Here is a 12175-nt window from a genome sequence, read left to right on the forward strand (position 1 = left end):
TTGCCAGCTCAATTTAAAAGATTTAATATTACACTCCTAGCAATCGGCCTTGTTACAGTATTTATTTCTAAGATTGTGTCACATTTTTAGCTTTCTTTATTGAGGAATAATTAGGTTTTTTAATAAATATTCTGAATACTATAGTGATTCCAGACTCTAAATTTTGTTTTCTTTATTTCAGAGAAGTAGTGATCTGTTAGATTCAAAATGCAAACACTATTGTTGGTAGCATCTGAAACTTCACCTTAATTTTTCTGCTTTAGCTAAATAGTTGGAATATCCGTCCTATGCATTTGGGGCAGTCATCCAGATCTGGGATTAGGCTTATACATTTAAAAAGTAAGACAGATTTCATTTTCTCTTGCAGGTTCTTACTCTCAGGTTCTTACACTGCTGTATGTCACTGGTCAGAGCTGAAGGAGATGATGGGAAGACTGGATTAAAATAGCCTCAGAGGTCTCACTGGGCTTTATTTCCATCTAAGTGAGCCCCAGCCGCCAAAACTTCTCACATTGACTGAGGGCTACAAACAGGCTAAGGAACGTGCATAACTAATTTGGTGTAGACAAACTATTTGCATCCCCATCTGGTATTCACCAAACTGAGTTTACACAACACTAGTTGATAATGTCCCAGTTAAAGATACAAAGAACACACAGGGATGCTGCCTCCAGGAATCTGTTACCTGGTCTCCAGCTTGTGGGAATTACAAGGGGCCAGTTTCCTTAAGCTCTTCTCTTTGTCCCTTGCTCCCTCCTAGCGGGACAGTAAGCTTCTGACTCCTATCCCTACAAAGCGTGTTGTTTTCACGTGTACAGCAGATACTGGGAAAAGGGGATGAACTTATTCAAAAGGAGTTACTGAGCTGAGGAGGACAGGAGCGAGATCTATCTGTGTACGTAAGCAGGATGGTTTGGACATCCACACTGTGGATTTCTGCTGGTCTGTGGAAAGGAGCAGATCAGGCTTAATTTGTTTGGTCTCCTTTTAAAAACTGTTTCACCTTCTGTTCCTCTTAACTTCTTGGATATGTCTTTCTTTTCACTTCTTCCAGTCTCACACGCACATATCTGGTAAAGAATAACTGGCACGGCTGCCTCACAGCAGATACTGTAAAACTCATGTTGCTTCGTAAGTGAAACACTACGTAATTTGTAATTTTTCTGTTTTAATACTGTTTTATGCTTTCTTTATAAAATAAAAAAGTAGGACAATATTTTCCTGCTTTCATCTTTTCTGTATTTCATCTTCATTTTCAGTGGGTCTGGTTTCTCAAAAATTTTGACCCGTGGTTCTTCAACACATACAGAGTGTGGCTTGCTTACCAGCCAGTGAGTTCTGTCTTCCCCGTCCTCCCTCAGCATAAGCGCACTACAGCCAGGCCTATCCAAGGACCGCCCTCTTTAGGAAGCTGGCTCGCATCTTCTAGCACTCAGGCGTGTTGCTGGCTTTCCTGTGCGCAGGGGTAACTTGCTCTGTTTTGCATTCCCTCTGTGATGCAGGCGTAGCTACCATCTCGAGGAAGACTGGCCCAGTGCTGCGGCTCCTGCGTACAGGACTTCTTCAGGCAGAGCGCAGATGCCAGACGCAGAGGGAACGCCAGGAGCACACCACAGCCCGGCGCAGCTGCAGACTTGAAGGGGTTTCAGCACTTTGCTGTGCATTTTCTGAGTTGTGCATGCATCTGCTTCTACTTCATGTGTACAAGATAATAATCCAAAATTAATAATTAATACTAAGTAGCCTTATAACGGATCCCTTAGGAAGGTCCTTTAATATTTTAGTGACTGTGTTCAATCTGTAGTTTGTACCCAATCTCATTCCTTTCAGTCTGCATTTCTGATTCAGTTTCTTCAGTAGATATCAAACTGTATTTTTATCTTTACTTAATAACCATGAATTACTGTTAGTATAAGAAAAACACCATTTTCTAAAGTTACTGACAATGTAAACAAAGTACTAATAAGAATTTTAAAAGTGTGCAAGTGAATATCCATCACTGAGATTTCTTTACAGATTATATTTGGTTGCACGCTAAACCATTTGAAGTTTTGAGTGCACATTCTTTTTAGGAACAGCTAGAGTTATTTTACAGTAGGGACATTGTCAAGGTGTACACTGACATGTAGTTTGAAAACAGAAAGAATTCTAACATGTACAGAAATTGTTTTATTTTATTTTGAGTTAAAATACATAAATCAATTAAGTTAAAAAATAACTTTTAGTATTACTCCAAGAGAGTTCCCACAAGTTTTGTTGTACGCCAATGGATTAGGAATCCTTAATAAGCAAGCTTCTTTTTATTAGCACGTGTATGTCTAGAACTTCTAAACTGAAAATTTTTAGCAGTCACCAAATACATCCATGGAAGGAACTGGCTAAAGATTTAAACATCTTGCCCTGAATTTAGAAGAGGAAAGTCCAGGGGATGTAGGCATTCTACCTGAGGAGGAATTGCAGCTTGTCTCTGTTCTTTCCATTCCTACACATGTTTCTCTCACAGATTCTGAGATGAGCTTTCCTCTGGTGCTCAGATGCACCGTCCACCACAGACGGCAGCCTGAATGGGCTGTGGCCGTACTGTGCTGAGGGAATGCTTTCTTTTCTTTTGTTTTATTTTTTTAATTTATTTTTTCTTTTTTTCTTTTGTTTTAATGTGTTTAGTACAGAGTCTGTAGGGTCTCGCTATGCGGATCAGACTCATAGTGGCTCTCCTGTGTCCAGCCTCCCAAGTGCTGGGATTACAGGCACCTACCACCACGCCCATCTCGGTTGCAGTCTCAGCACATCTTGGGGGCAGAGCCAGCATGGTGAGCCAGAGATCAAACCTCTGGCCCTGTACCTTTCTAAGCAGGTGCTTTAATCTCCTGAGCTATCTGGCCAGCCCTCCCTTAGATTCTCCATATGGGAGAAATATTTGATACCTTTCTAAATCTGGTTTATTTTGCCTAACATAATAATCTCCAGCTCTGTATATTTTCTGTAGATGACATGATTTTGTTGCTTTTTATTGTTGAGTGACACTCCATTATAACTATGAATCTCAGTTTCTGTGTCCAGTAATCTTCTGATGGACCCCTAATCCCATAGCTTGGCTTCTGTGGATTGTGAAACAAAAAGCATGGGTATGTGGCTGCCTGTGTTATATGCCTTGATTCTTCCGGTTATATATAGAGGAGCGAGATAGTGATATGCGGTCGTTAGTTCTATTTCCAGTTTCTGAGAAACCCCCCAGGAGATGCAAGCACTGACCTACCTCTGTCCATTCCCACTGGTAGCGTATGTGGGCTTCTTGCTAGCGTCCTGCTACCATTTATTTTCAGTGTACTTGACTTGAGCCATTCAGTCTGGATTGAATGGAACCTGATGTAATTCTGATTTGCGTTTCCCTCATGGCTGAAGACATTGCTTTCAAGCAGAATTTGCAATAAGTCATTAAATTGTCTGAACATGTGAATTAAATAGGAAGCAAGTGGAAATTTAAGATGGTAATGTACTCAGGTTTGAATATCTTACCATGAAGTTAGATACACTTATTAAAATTATAATGTGAAGATGAGTAACCGTTTTTGGTAATTAACACTTTTTTTCTTAGTGAAATAAAAGACTCAAGCATCGATAGGTGCTTCAAATTTTCCTGAGACTTGACCAGAAAAATATCTTAACATGTCATCTATCTATCTATCATCTATCTATCTATCTATCTATCTATCTATCTATCTATCATCTATCTATCTCTTTATTAGTATCAGTATGAATTATACCATTTATTTTTGCTTAATTCATTTTAGAAAGAATGAGAGTTAAGTGTTCTATTGCTATTGTTCTCTCTCTCTCTCTCTCTCTCTCTCTCTCTCTCTCTCTGTTTATTTATTTATTTACTTTTATGGTATCAGAGAATCTAACTCAGTACCTTGAACTTACCAGGCAGGTACTTATGCTGCCGAGCCATCTCCTCGGCTCTATTACTATCGTGCTCGATACAGTTACAGAGATATCTATGGATTTATGATTTTAAAAAAATTAAAAATATTGAGAAAGAAAGGAGAATAATACAACTAGGTTGTTAAATTGTCATTATTTTGCCTTTGATCAAAATTACGGAAAATAATACATTTCATATATGGTGGAATTCATTTGGAATCAGAAGAGATCTAGAACAAGAAACCAATTCTGATCAACAAATGCAAGATAAGGGCGTCACTCTCCCCGACCTGAAACTCCAGTACCGAGACGCTATGATGAGAGCAGCATGATGCTGGGAAAGGAAGACCGGACACAAGGATCGGGGAACAGAGTAGAAGACAAGGAGATGGCTCTGACCACCCTCAGCTGCTTCATCTTTGACAGAGAGCAAACATACTCACCAGAAGAAGGATAATCTCTTCAATAAATAATGCTGCAAAAGCTGGCTTTCCACATATAGAAGTCTAAAGCTAGAATGACATTTCCAACTATGCACTAAATTAAAATCAAAATGGACAAAAAATTTTAAGTATTAATAGAAACAACCTTCTAGAAGAGAGAATAGGTAGAACTCTTAAAGGTATAAGTGTAGGTAAAGTCCTGCATTGCGTGGAAACTACTGCAAAGAATGTACCACTGGGATCTCGTCTTATTAAAATGATTTTCTCAGCAAAAGTAGTCACCAAAAATTGCAAAGACAGCCCACAGAGTGGGAGAAAATTTAGCCAGTTTTTCCTCAGAAAAGGAAGAAATATCTAGGACATATCAATAATAACAATAACAATAATAATAGTAACCCTCAGACCGCTCAAATTCAAGGACTTATTCCAGAAATGGGTAGCTGAGATGAATGCAAATACAATAAGAATAAACACATAAAAAATTGGTGAACACCACTGAGCATTCAAGAGATGTGAATTAATACAACTCTGAGATTCCAGCTCACTTCAGAAATAATGGAAGAAATCAACCAATATCAAATATTGGTGGTGCTGTGGTGAAAAATGAACGCTTTCTCAGTTTTGCAGGAATGTAGAGAGGCTCAACCTCTGTGGAAATCAGTGTGGAGATTTATCAAAAAAAACTAGATCTAGAGATTCCATTTGACCCAGCTCTTGTTTTCTAGATATCTCAAAATAAAGCCATTGCACCTCATTTATATATGTGTACCCATGTTTGTAGCATCATGGTTTGTAATATCTAAATCTTGCAAACAATGCAAATGCCTATTAACTGATAAATGAATAAAATATGTGCATTTTCTTTAAATATGCAATGAGCACTACTCTGCCACAAGGAAGGATGAACTTGGGGCATTTGTAGCTACATGGATGGACCTTGAGACCATGCTGGTAACTGTAATAAATTAGATGCACAGGTGTAGATACTGCATTGGCTCTCTAGGGTGCGAAACCGAGAGTGTAAGTGAGGATCAAAATGCGTGATAGGTACTATGAGACAGGGACAGATTGTTCAAACGGTAAGGGGAATTAGGGAAGTGGAGGAGAACGGAGGAAAGGAAAAGAAACATGATGAAAGAGTGATAAATGGATAAAATAAAATATGTTAGAAAAATTAGCATTGCGAGTATACTTTTTTTGTATAGCTAAAAAGAACAAGAAATTCATCATGTTGATATAGGGAATGAGACTCCCAACCTGAAAGGTACCTGGGATGAGTTCCTTTTCTCCAAAACCAAAGAATAAATTTTAGGATCAAATGGAGGTTAAGAGCAGAATATATTTACTGGGGGGAAAGGAAGCTCCTTTCCTAGAGAAGGAAAGAAGGAGGGCTGAGAGGGTTGCTCCAGAAAGCTGTCCCTACCAGGAATATTTATAGGGGAAAATCATGCGGTGGGACAAGTCTAAGGTGGGGAACATGGGAACTCGCTTAGGTGGGCATGAGGTGGGACAAAACTGGTCAACCAATGAAATTACAAGCACCATTGCTCAGGAAAAATTGGTTAAAGCCAGTACTGAATGGGGAAGCGAGTCACACAGCAAGTGGGCCTGGATATGTAACCTGGACTCTTCTGGTCGAGGGCTGGGTAAATGACTCCTTTGGGTTCTTTCAGGGTGATTGATACCTATTTAGAATATCAGGCCCGGATGCCCAGCCCTAGGGAGGTGTGTGGCTGCCTTTGTTTACTCCTTTTTCATGAGGTCTGGCCCATGGCGGGAGGGTCTTTCAGTTCCAAAGCTGCAGAGTCACCCTGTCTTCTACGTTGTCTCCTTGAGGCCCTGGCCCTGTCTGACTCCTTGGAATATTTCTATCTAGTTTGGCTGCCTACAACAAAGTTATTTGATTTCATGGTGCTAAATTATTTCTCAGTGTTGGATTTTTCTCAGTGATTATGGAACAGTTAAATAAAACATTTTTGTATTAAATTATAGTCACCTCAAAATACTGAGTTTGCTTTTTATGAAGTTACATTGAACAAGGAAAATAGTATCTAGAGAAACAAAATATTACATAATTATTGTGTATTATGTAAAGAAATTTTTCCTCTTAACATGACAATAGATGAATTATAGGTATTTTGTATTTTATAAAGTAACTTATCATGTATGACATCTGTAAAAATTAATACAAAAATTATTTGGCCCCAAGAAATACATTCCCTTGAGAGACAATGTATTGTTTAGATTTTAAGAAGTAAATTAAAATATATGGGCTGGCCAAATATCTCAGCGGATTAAAGCACCTGCAAGCAGGTGCAGGGGCCGGGGTTCAAACCCCAGGCCTGCAGTGTCAGCCCCATCCCTGGGGAGCTGTGAGACAGCAATTGAAACTGGGCATGGTGGTGTGTGCCTGTAATCCCAGCACTTGGGAGGTTGTAATCAGGATAATCACTACTAGTCCGATCTAGTAGTTAGACCCTGAACACCCTGTAGACCCTTCCTTAAAATACAGAAAAACATTAAAATATAAAAATATTTTCCATCAGTACTACTATAGAAATAAAATTGCGATTATTAAAAGATCATAAAGAAAAGAAAGATCAAAAAGTAAATTTGGATTTTGTTACTATTTTGAAGATACGAATATGTATTTTTTGCACAACTGTATTTGTATTTTAGAACTTAATTTACTGTTTTTCTACTTCTAAATTCCTTTGAAAGTAACTTTACACACACTGTACAAGGAGAGTAAACAAAGCACACACATTCACTCGCATCTTTTGTGTGCTTGTAAGCGCTCGAGATTGTCTCTGGTCTGCAAGCCGCATGTCTTAAATGTACTTAAAGTCACACTGCTGACGTGAGAGGCAGCTGTGTGCTTGTGCATAAATCATTTTTCAACATTCAGAACAGCACTCAAAGAAAATGATACAAATTTTAATGGATATTGATGATGCTTTATAAGGCATATTTTAAGCATGAAAAATTGTCTACTTTGTATCATGTCTAAATCTTATCAATTAAAAATTAAATTGTGATTTCTGCAACTTCACAATAGCACTTTAGATAATGGATGCTTAATCCAGTTAATGAGAGCACTTAATATGAATAAGTAAAAAGAAGCAATTTATTTAATTGCAGCATGTAACTATGGCTTCAAGAGAAATTCCTTTTTCCAACTTGTAACAAGTTTGGTGGTCAGACACAGTTAAGAATCATCTTTTAAAGTACTATTGTTATGTACCTTGGTGATCTTTGTTTGTTTACTGAATAGAAAAATATAGTGTGAAAAAATATAAAAATTCCATGTTTTCCTCTGAACTGTGAGGGTAGTTGAATGATATGTACTATTTATGCAAAACAAAAGAATATTTAAATTCACATTCATTAAATCATTTTACTGCAGAGACACTAGCTTTCCAAGGTAATGTTTATACTTAAACAAGGAAGCCTGTGAGAACACTAGCTTAGAACTAGTGTGGAAAGTACTCGCAACATTGTCCTCTTGCTCATCTTGCTCTTTAAAAATTGTTTTACTTTTCAATTTTTTAAAATTTTATTGAGAAAGAAATAGTGATGAGACAGTTTCAAAACATGTTAGTAGGACAGTTACAATAATTAACACATTGTATATTGTCTTCATGGTAGTTATTCATAGTACAAGATGCGGACATGATATCTTGTCTAAACACTATTAGTACAAAACTTTCTTCTCAGTGAACTAAGAGAAAGTAGCTGTATATCTAGCCTATTTCATATATACAGGCATATATATATATTTCACTACAAAATGGTCCCTCATTTATATCTCCCTTTTTTGTTAGTTTTGTCAGAGATGGTTATTCCACTGCCATTCAAATATTGTAGGTGCATAAATTCAGCAAAATAATCTAATATAGTCTAGTAGTCCATAATAGTAGTAGATTATCTGCAGGACTGCCAAAGTCAGAAGTTGTTGACTTGAGCCTTTTACAGCTCAGCATATTAATATGGCCTTAAGTTTTATGCCTCGTGTCTATACTTTTCTGCTGGATGGTTAAGACCAAGATAAAGCAAGACCTATATAACAAGAAATACAACTTTTGTATCTGTCAAAGTCAGTTAAATCCCCTCAGGATTTACCCTGAAACCCTGTACAGCAGTTTGTAGATCCTTTGTCAGTGTCAGCCATGTGGATGAGTCACGGCCATTGCTTGACCGATTTGCTCTCTGTGAAAGCCTAAGAGCATGTTTTCTCTCCATGTGACTCTCCTTAGGCACACTCTACATCATTGATCACTTTCCTCTTTGGCCCCATAATCTCCTTGATCAGAAAATTTGGGACACCACTGAGTTACAGGATGTTACAGTACAGGCTCTCCTATGTCCTGAGTCCTCATTGATCTTGAAGGACTAGGGCCACAACGTTGACTACCCTTGTAGTTCTTCTTTTTCTCTAATTTTTTGGTTTGCAAACTTAAGTTGTTAGCTTTTCAGAAGAGAAACTTAATCATATTATTACCCTATAACATAGGCAGTAAGATTTCTAAATTTCTGTGTAAAAACATGTAATTATTTATTTCTATTTTTTTACTATTTTTTCATATTCTATAGGGATTGAAATTTAGCTTATCAGTGATTGATGGAAAATACCTGTTCCATGACATATCAAAGGCATTTGATATTCAGACAGACTGTGATGTTAAGCTCAAAAAATTGTTTTAGATAAGTATTAGTTTCAAAATAAAACGTACACCCTCTTCATTGTCAACATTATACAGCTTTGTAATACTTTTTAGCTTTTATCAACACATTGTATTTGCCAAACATCTATATTTTTATTCTAGATTTTGTACTTAAAATTTTATTCTTGAATGTACTTTCTTAACTTGGTACATTCTAGGAATTTGGGTAAATGTATGGTGACACATATCTCTCAATAACTGATTGGCTTGCACTGCTTTCAAAATCCTCTTTGCTCTAGACTGTGTTCCCTTCTCCCCCACAGCAGAAAAGAAAGTTGGTCCTTAAACACAATAACAGAAGAGGAATAAGTTCTGGCTTTCCACAGAACAGTGGATGAATGTAGTCCAAAATGCCCTACGTTGTATTTCAATATTAGCTACAAGAGACAAAAAGACAAAATAATGGGGAGAGTCAATGATCTTTATTTTAAACATGCATAAAATTGTCATACTGTAATCCATAAAATGTAGATAAATTAAGTGTTTATAAAATATGCTAAGCAATAACAAAGATCAAGACTCTGAAACATGACAACTATAAAATATTATATTAAAAATGAAAACTTTTCATTGGTCATATTAATCAGCATTCACCAAAAGTAACCAACAACTCTATATTTCCTTTGTGATCACAAGTAAATCAAAATTTACTTTGATTTATCAAGTGACAGTTTTAATCACGCTTTCTTCTAAAGTATCACAAGTGCGATAATCCCAGGAGAAGACTTGTTATTCCTCTTCATCCCAATCCCTATCAATAATTAAGGATATCTAGGAGTGATAGCGCAGCGTGGGCATGTTTCCCCAATATTACCTGAACGAGCAGGAAGTTTACGCTGAAGCAATTTGACCCGATGGGACAGCTGACACGCGCAGCCCGTCCTGCTGGTTCTGCCCCGACCACGAAGCCTCGTGGCACCGAATCCCGTGGAGAAGCGCTTCACGGCGCCCAGGACCCGGCCGCCTGCCTCCTGCTGCCCTTCCAGGCTGCGAGGCCAGCCGTCAGTCGGTGAGCCCAGAAGGCTTCTTAGAATCAGGGTCTTTGGAGGCCTGTGTCGTCATTGCCTTTGATAGCGCAGCGTGCGCCAGGGAAGCTGGCATCCCCGTTAGAGGAAACACTTTTGAATTATTGCTGGGTTATTAAAGATAAAACAACTTGGAAAAATAGTTAAGGATATTAATATATCTAAACATCCATATACTACATTGTTTAATGATTAGGAAGCATTTTGATATGAATTTTTATATTCCACAACCATTCATTTTGCTGTATGCTCATCAATATTTATAGAGAGAAAATTATGAAGCCTAAACATGGAAAAAAAGTGAATTCAAACTGGACCATTTATCTCCTTCCTTAATGGGTGTCAGGTAGGATGTGCTCTTTGTTTAAAATACTGCTTGTCAGGTGACTCTATTTTACTGTAACCTCGGTAATACTAAAAAGTGCCTGGCACAGACACACGTAGGGATTTGCTGTGTAGTTGGGTTAACATGTAGAGCATTTTTCACATCAACATGTAAAAATTGGAGGATGTAGAGAAAAACATATAAAAGAAGTTTCCAATAGAATTCCCCAATTGTCAATTTAATTGTAGAGTTTCTGAAACATTGAACACATAGCAAAGAATACACATTGCACAAATTTTTCATGGTCTAGCAACTACTAGTAAGACTGCATTTTGCCATTTGTACACATACATTCTTCTTACTGAAATATTAAACCTTTATTAAATTTATTTTGGAGGCTTCACTCATTACTTTAAAGGAACTTTTATTAATTTTTACTTCAGTAATCACATTACACTAATTATTCACTTATCAAATGCCCTCCAGATAGCAACTGGATATTAATAAATACTCATAATGTATAGCATGAATATCTGTCATTAAAGTATTATTTTTGGTATAGCAAAGATCTTGAGTTTCTAAAACATACTATTAAATATAATTGCCAGCTAATTAACCTATCCATAGCATTTCATTACATTCTATGCGGACTAGCTTCATGTATAATTACATTCTTTAATGAATGACTGATAAATATTGTTTCATTCTTTATAATTCAAGGCAATATAACTTGAAAAAGCCAATTTGTACGATGTAATCTACTGTAGAGTTCCTTTAGGTACAATTTTTTAGGATTGTATAGTATAAACCCTAAAGTGCTAGATACATTAATAAAAATGTGAAGGAAGCTTGGGTAATTTTCAGTATATTTTAGGTTTCGTACTTCTCAACATTGCTAGGATATTTTAAATTAGAGAATTATAACAAGACAAGCCATCCACCTCCTTCTGTTGACTTCTCTAATTTTTCCACTATCTTTCTCACTTGGAATTTTCATAATTATCTCCTACAGGGCCTGCCAAATAGCTCAGCGGATTAAAGTGCCTGCAAGCAGATGCAGGGGTCACGGGGTCGCGGGTTCGATCCCCAGGCCTGCCGTGCTGGCCCTGCCCCCGGGCGAGCTGAGACAGCAAATTGAGCCTGGGCGTGGTGGCGCGCCTGTAATCCCAGCTCTCGGGAGGCTGTAAACAGGCGCATCACTATGAGTCCAATCCAGTGGTAAGACCCTGAACACCCTGTAGACCCTTCCCTAAAATAAAAAATAAAAATAAAGAAGTTATAACCTAGAGCAGTGCGGGACCAACACTCGCGGCAAAGGTCATCAGAACGATCTGCCCCAGACTGACTCCGCTTTTGAGGGAGAGCTGTCTGTGCGGCCTCACTGGCGCGCTCGGTCATCACTGACCGCATAAGCTCTCAGACAGTAAGTAGCACTCTGACTGGATTGCATCAAGCGAGCTGGCCTAAGACTGTGAGCGTGAACCTTATAACTCCGAATATGTAATGAGCAAAAAGGTCATTTCGTCCTAAATATTTCCTTAGTTATGCTCAACCATTGGTCATAACACTCCTGACCCATATGTTTAATAACATTTGAAATATTCATCTTTTTTTTTTCTGGCCGGCTCCGCCTCGGGCTGGCGCAGTGCGTGGTGCCAGCCGGGGATCCCACTGCGGTCTGGGCCTTGCCTAAGCAGGCGCTTTAGACTGCCGCGCTACCTCGCTGGCCCTGAA

General features: G+C 38.0%; 1 pseudogene; it reads right to left on the reverse strand.

The window, feature by feature from the left end:
- LOC101566657 overlaps positions 1–11839 on the reverse strand; it is a 37357-nt pseudogene extending 25518 nt beyond the window's left edge.
- Positions 11840–12175: the final 336 nt, after the last annotated feature.

Source organism: Octodon degus, unplaced genomic scaffold, assembly GCF_000260255.1.
Source record: "Octodon degus isolate 3935 unplaced genomic scaffold, OctDeg1.0 scaffold00237, whole genome shotgun sequence".
Taxonomy (NCBI): Eukaryota; Metazoa; Chordata; class Mammalia; order Rodentia; family Octodontidae; genus Octodon; species Octodon degus.